The sequence below is a fragment of the Calonectris borealis genome, chromosome 1, assembly GCF_964195595.1.
Source record: "Calonectris borealis chromosome 1, bCalBor7.hap1.2, whole genome shotgun sequence".
Lineage (NCBI taxonomy): Eukaryota > Metazoa > Chordata > Aves > Procellariiformes > Procellariidae > Calonectris > Calonectris borealis.
This window is the reverse complement of record NC_134312.1, coordinates 17,242,931-17,249,702: the sequence shown is the minus strand read 5'-3', so window position 1 is coordinate 17,249,702 and position 6,772 is coordinate 17,242,931.

Here is a 6,772-nt window from a genome sequence, read left to right as displayed (position 1 = left end):
TAACGTTGCCACCTGAACTCCTCCAAATATTGCAAAACCAGACTCGGCCCTGGCAAATCACCCCTCTGGGTGAAGAGCAGAAGGATCTTGCTGCCGGCACTCCCACCGCAGGGCTGTGAAGAAGCTGAGCTCTCCTTTCCCCACTCCTGCTGCCCAAACCGCTGGGCTACCGGCCCGGGGGAGCGCCGGGACCCCTGCCCACGCCAGCTGCCCGGCAGTGCGAGGCTGCCCCAGGCTCGCTCCGGCTGCACGGGCGTGCTTCCTCGCCGCGGCACTGGAGACCCGTCCTCAGCCCGAGCCACCTGCCCCCAGCCCCCGCCCGCAGGTAAACTGCCGTTTACAGAAACGATGTGCTTTCCCCTTTGGTCTCTGTTTTCCCTTGTGCAGAGTCTTCCCAATTAGTGATAGTTTTTTGGCTACTTAGTAGATGAGTCCTTTGTTTATATATTAAAATTTTCTTCAGCCTCTTTGTTTGGCGTCCAAGTGTTTAATCAGTGATTGTGCTTAAGGGTAGTCTGTATTTTTATTATCTATTTAATCAGATGAAAGAAGGCTCTTTTCTCTTTTATTTATTTATTCTTAATTAAGAAAATGCCTAGACTTGTTGCGCAAGAGGAGCGCAGGCTTGTACCTCCTAGGCAGGAGCAAGAAATGCTGCCAGGGGGAATGTCTTGTACACAACTTTCCTTGCAGATCTGGTTATAAAAGGTAAGTGGCACTGACATGATCGATGTGATAAATGCCAACTGCTGACTTACTGAACCCTCTGCCAACCTTGGACAACTGAAAATGCACTTATTAGAACAGCTTATCCCCATTTATTTTTACAGATAAATATATAAACTAATATATGTAATTAATACATGGAGGCTTCTTTTCTTTGAGGCTAGTATTGATTTCAGCAAAGCATGAATATGCTGAAAGACAGAAAAAAAACAAAATAGGAAATACATGGTTAGTTGAAATTTAAAATCCCCTCAAACAGTTCTCTGCTCTTCCCAAGCCATCTGCTTCTCAGCTGGGTGTCTCCTGCCCTTGCAGCAGGAACAGACCCCTGGCCGGACACCAGGCACCAGCAGAAGGACCCAATTTCACAGCAGCTTCCCCACCACTGGTTTTAGGTCAGCAACAACTCATCAGTTTTCTCCCTTTAATATTCTCTTCACAGCTTTCCATGCCATTGCTATTCCTTTAGGGAACTGGGGCTGTGCTCAATCCCTTTCCCTGTCTCTACAAAGAATTAGACAATACCTCCACAGGGTCCCAAGGGAGCCCCCCTTAGCTGCTTGCTCTCCCCAGGCTGGCGTCGCTGGGCGATGGCATCGCCAGCATTGGCCTCTGCGGGATCTGGTGTCACCAGTGCTGTAGTGCCCACCGGCAGGGGCTGCACCACTCTCCCTGTGCTGTGCTTGTTCCTCTCTCTCTCTCTCTCTCTCTCCCACGTCCCTGCCGCAGCGCCCACCGCCACCACCCACCCAGCCACGCACCCACCGGGCTGCCAGCCCACTGCTGCTCCAGCAGCTGGTCCCATCTGACGCCTGGCTGCAGGGCTGCCTTCTGATCTGGGAAAGAAGTGACGGGAGTATTTGGGTCCCTTTGGAGGAGTGACCGTGTTTGCAAGTCCCTTTGCCCTCCTCTAACCCAGGAAGGATGCTCACGCCCACAGAAGTGCTAGCACCTCTGCTCTGTCCTGCTTTTCCCCTAGAGCCCATGACAACAGCTGAAACCCTCCGAGACAACCTTTTCTTGCATCGCAGCCAACACTTGAGAAGGGATTTTGATCAGCTTCACAGAGCATTATTATAGCATTACTTCAAGTGCCAAGTGCTTCTATTGAATTTAAACCCTGGAGACTTCCTTGGAGAGGCTCCTTGCAGACCAGGGCCCTCTGTGCAATCACTCCCAGATCCTCCAGTGACAATCAGACGTCAGTCGAGGCTCCAGGCAGAGACTCCTGTCACAGGCAGTGAACAACACTGCTGCTGCTTCTGAAATGTCTCAGAGCGCCTCGCCCAGGGTGCGCAGCTTTGAGGTCCTGTCACTTGGCATAGGCTACCTTCACTCTTCCTGCCCCATCTCTTGCTCCAGGATCACAGGAGTCACTGTCCATGCCTTGCGGGAAGTGCCACCGCTCTTCTTCACCACGAGGCACTTGAGCATCCAGCCGCTCATTGTGAATGCAAGCGGTGCTGCTGTGGATGGACCTAAGGCTCTCTCAGCTCTGCTGAGGTCCTCTGCAGGAGGAGGACCAGCGGGGGTCCTGGCTGCCAGCCCTGCCCGGACAGGTTCCTTAGCGCATAGCATCTTCTGTCTCCCTTCTTAGCCAGGGGAGAAGGCAGGGGCTGGTTAAGGGTGTGAGCAGCTTTAGTGGGCACGGGGCTTCTCGTCTCAGTGATCAAGGGGGTTGAAGCTGGGCCAGGAAGCTTTGCTGACAGGGAACACCTGCCCTTATCGAGGTGAGGGGGGGGTGAGGGTTTCCATGAGCTGCATGGCTCCCAGGGAGCACAGGCAGGGAGAGATGGAGGAATGAAACTGGAAGACTGAAGGAAAGGGGAGGTTTTGCACCATGCTGGCATGGATTCAAAAGGCCTTTGGGTGGCAGAGACAATATAAATACAACACTGGTGGCTGCCAACCATTGGTGTCCCTGGAGGTAGCAGCGTGACTCCATACCTGCAACCCCTTCCAGGTGAAGGGGGGCAGTTTGTCTTTCATGTGGAAAAGCCAGTCTACAATGTACACTGTTGGCTCTCATTTTCCAGGGGACGATGCACAGCAGTGCCTTCTGAGCCTTCCTGAAGATGCTGGTGCAGATGCAGCCTTCAATAGTGGTTCGACACGTCCCATCAGTTCAGTTTTGAGGCAGAGATTTGGGGCACCGTGAATCCCATTCCTGCGCTGTTCAAGCCCAGGGCTGCCCCTGGGTCTGTGAACTGCCTGAAGAGCCTGGTGGTCCCCCCCCAAACCACTGCACAGACCAGCCTGGGCATCGGTCTCCCTTCAGCCTGGCATGGCTGTCACGCTCGTGTTTCCAGGCTTGGGAGAAGAACTGAGAAAAATTCCACTGGCCAAGAGTCCTCTCAAGGGATGGGTTTGACCTGCCCCGGTGCCATCACCGGCCCCAGAGCCCGCTCTGGCAGCCCCAGAACTTGCCACTGTTTCCCACGGCACAGTGCAGTGCAGGTCCAGAGCACCATCAGTCGCATCCAGACAGATGCAAACCAGTTTCTCTACCTCCCTGTAAATGGCTATTAGTGAAATTGATATTGTCTGCCTACCCCAGGCATGTTCAGGAGCCCTCAGCCTCAGTCCTCTAGGAAGACACAGCCTGTGCTGAGCCTTGCTTGTCCTGGACATCACGCAGGGGGATACACCACCGGGGCAAAGCACATTGGTGGGACCCCTCTGCTCAGAGGCTCCGCTGTAAAATATTTAATGCCAGGCATTTAAATGAGGCTGTGCTGGGTGTCACTCAGGGATGCTGTGCCGGGTGTCACTCAGGGATGCTGTGCTGGGTGTCACTCAGGGATGCTGTGCCGGGTGTCACTCAGGGATGCTGTGCCGGGTGTCACTCAGGGATGCTGTGCTGGGTGTCACTCAGGGATGCTGTGCCGGGTGTCACTCAGGGATGCTGTGCCGGGTGTCACTCAGGGATGCTGTGCTGGGTGGCACTCAGGGATGCTGTGCCGGGTGGCACTCAGGGATGAGCTGAGGTTTGTGGAAAGCCTGAGTCACCCATGTATATTTGTCCCATTACTCACCTCAGAGAGCAGGCCCATGTGGGCTTACATGGGACCAGGGCAGAGGCAGCTTTGGCTGAATGCCAGGATCCCAAAGGTCTCACCACATACCTGGAGGAGTCCAGGCATGAAGCAACCCCATGAGGGTACAAGCCAGAAGGAAAAGTTTCCTCAGACGTACGTGTAACATCTTGAACTCACTGCCTTTTTGCACAGAACTTTGTTACAAAGTTGGCCGAGCCCACCTATTTTAATAAGAAAAGACCAAATATTAAAGCAGTGATCCTACAGTAATGTGAAAATTAATGGTGGAGAGAAGAAAAGAAAATGTTATGGTCTTTTTTTTTAAACTAGAATTTGGTCTTCTTCCAGGAATATTTACAAGTAGCATTGGGGCTGTCAATTAGCTGCACAGCGGTGGTGGCACTGATGTTGGGGGCTTCTGCTCCAGCCCCTTTTAAAGGCAGAAATGCAAGTCAGCCCTGTCCCTGCTTACCTGGGGCCACTGCGGATGCTCCTGCCCTCAGAGCCACCAACACCCAACTCTGCAGAGAGCCTGTACCGAGGAGAGACGTCCAGGCATGATCCCACCAAAGATGGCTCAGCACAAGATAGTTTCCCATGGTTATCATTACCATATGAAGCCTCCTAATTGGAAGCACCTCTCTGGCTAATCCCTTTGTTTTGTGGTGTTTTGGGTTTTTTTCTCAGTTTCTCTGTGGGGGCAAATGCCAGCCCCAGTGGTTTCTGACAACATGTAAGACTTACTTTGTTGAATCTCACCCATTTCCTATCTTCAATCCTTGTGAAATTTGCCTCCCACCCTTTGATGTGGTAGGATGGGTTATTCTTGCTTCTCCTCCTGTCACCTCCCACCAGAAGCTGGGAAAATGGTGATTTCCTTGCAAAAAAAAGTGATTTTCCAAAGACCATTGAGGCTCTGATTCTGCCTTCATCTTATTCAGGTTTTGCTTGGGTTTAACTGAAGGTTTGTCAGCAGCTACGCAAGTGTAAATCAGAAATAGCTTCATGCCTGACTCATTCAATACTCCACCGCATCTCTTCCCATCCGGCGAGAGCTCCCGTTCCGCTGCGTCGGCACAGACCTTGCTCCTGGGAAGCAGGGCTGGGAGGTCAGAGACTGCTCTCAGGAGGGACTTTAAAACCAAAATCTGGGAGGTCAGCGCTCGTGCCCCCCATCTCCCAGGCTGTCTGCACCCACTGACGGAGCAAGACCTGCCCGTCCCCCCGGCTGGCGGGGACCTCCCAGCCGCCCAGCCCACAGGTCTTCGGATGTCAGCTTTCCTGCCTCTGCCAGATGGAAATAATGGAGGAAACAATGTTTTCCCAAAAGCAGTGCCTCCCACACAGCCGTGTGTCACCCGTGCTCCTGCTGAGTCTGGCTTTAGGTACAGCTGGCTGCGCCGGGTATGGAGGACTATTACTTCTTCCCAGAACAGATTGTCCATACAATGGACAGACTTTGCACGTAATGACTCAACCTCTATAAAAAAACCCAAACCCAGGAGAGGAGCTATGGAACCAACCTGCTGGGCCGGGGCGGAGGCAGCACGAGGCTGCACCAGCCAGATGGGAGTCCAGGAGGGGGTCCCTGCTGACCCTGCTCCCCTCGCCCGGAGCCCACCAAGACCCTGCCGGGGTTCGCTCCCTTGGGTGACTGCGATGCACCGAGGGGTGGCCGTCAGCGATGTCCCCACGCTCCAGCCCTGGCCACAGAAGAAGGTGCTGGACAAGCCATGAGGGCGGAGGGATGGGAACCATGGCAGAAGCAGGGAAGGGAGCAGAGGAAGGTGCCACTGCTCTGAGTCTCCACTGAAGCTCCGACTGGAGGTTAAACACAGCACACAAACTTAAAACAAGCATGTGGGAGAGTTTTCAAAGTATGCAGGGACCTTTCCCTCCTCCTCCACTCCTGTGAGGCTTGCCTGGGCAGAGCGGGCACGGGCACGAGCTGGCGGGGAAGGCAAAGCAGCACATCCCCCCAGCCCCTGCGCTCCGGCCCCTAATGAAATTCATGCAAATTTTAGGAAGTGATTGAGATGTCTGGAGCTTCCTCCACCTGTCACTGGCTTATTTCTAACGGAAGCCATAATGAGGTGCCTGGAGGACAGGATCATTTAGTTTTCTTTACAGTAATCGCAATTTAGGTGCTCCGTAATGTAATAAGAGTGAGAAGGGAACGGCAACTGGAACGGCTCGCCGGTTTGTCAGGCCTGATGAGCTGTAACACAGCGGCCAGGCAGGCTCTGTCCTGCCATGTCAGGAATACTGCTTTGCAGTCCTATCTTGCAATAAAACTGCCTGTTGCTGTCCCCACCAGCCAAGCACGCCGACCGGAGGCACAACCGCCCTGCACACCCCCGTGCCCCGGGCCGCCCCGCGGCACCTCTTGCAGCACACCGCAGCCCAGCACACAGCAAAAGCCAGCGGCTGCCAGAGGCAAAACCTCATTTTTTAGCTCCTACCAACTCAGCCGGGCCTCTCTGAGGGCCCTTGGTCACCTGAGCGTGTGCCCAGCGCGGCCTGAGCATCCGCAGCACTGAAGCCAGAGTGCAGAGGCACGTCTGCCCTTGGAAAGTTCCGGCTTGCGTCGCAGAGCACTGCCTTCAAGCTGGGAAATTTTACCTACGAACCATGAACACAGAGCTTGGTGCACCTGCTTATGTATTTTATACATAGACTTACCTGCAACTATCTCTGCGAAACAAATAAAACCCCTCCCGCGCTGTGCTGACCAGCGCGCACGCATTCGGCTCCCTTTACATCTGGGCAGGGCTGGCGTTCGTCAGCTGGGCAGGAGCTGCAGCTAACGTGTGCGTAACGTATAGCGCAGAGCTCAGCCACTGCACCCTTACCTACTCCTGCTCTGAAAAGCAAAACGTCCCTTTTACTGATAAAAAGGCCAGAAAAGGGCCTGGCCCTTCCTCTCCCTTAGCAGGGGAGTGCAGGACGACTCTCCTGAACCTGCAGGAAAAAGAGCAGCGGGAGAAGCAAGGAGAAACCAGCAACCC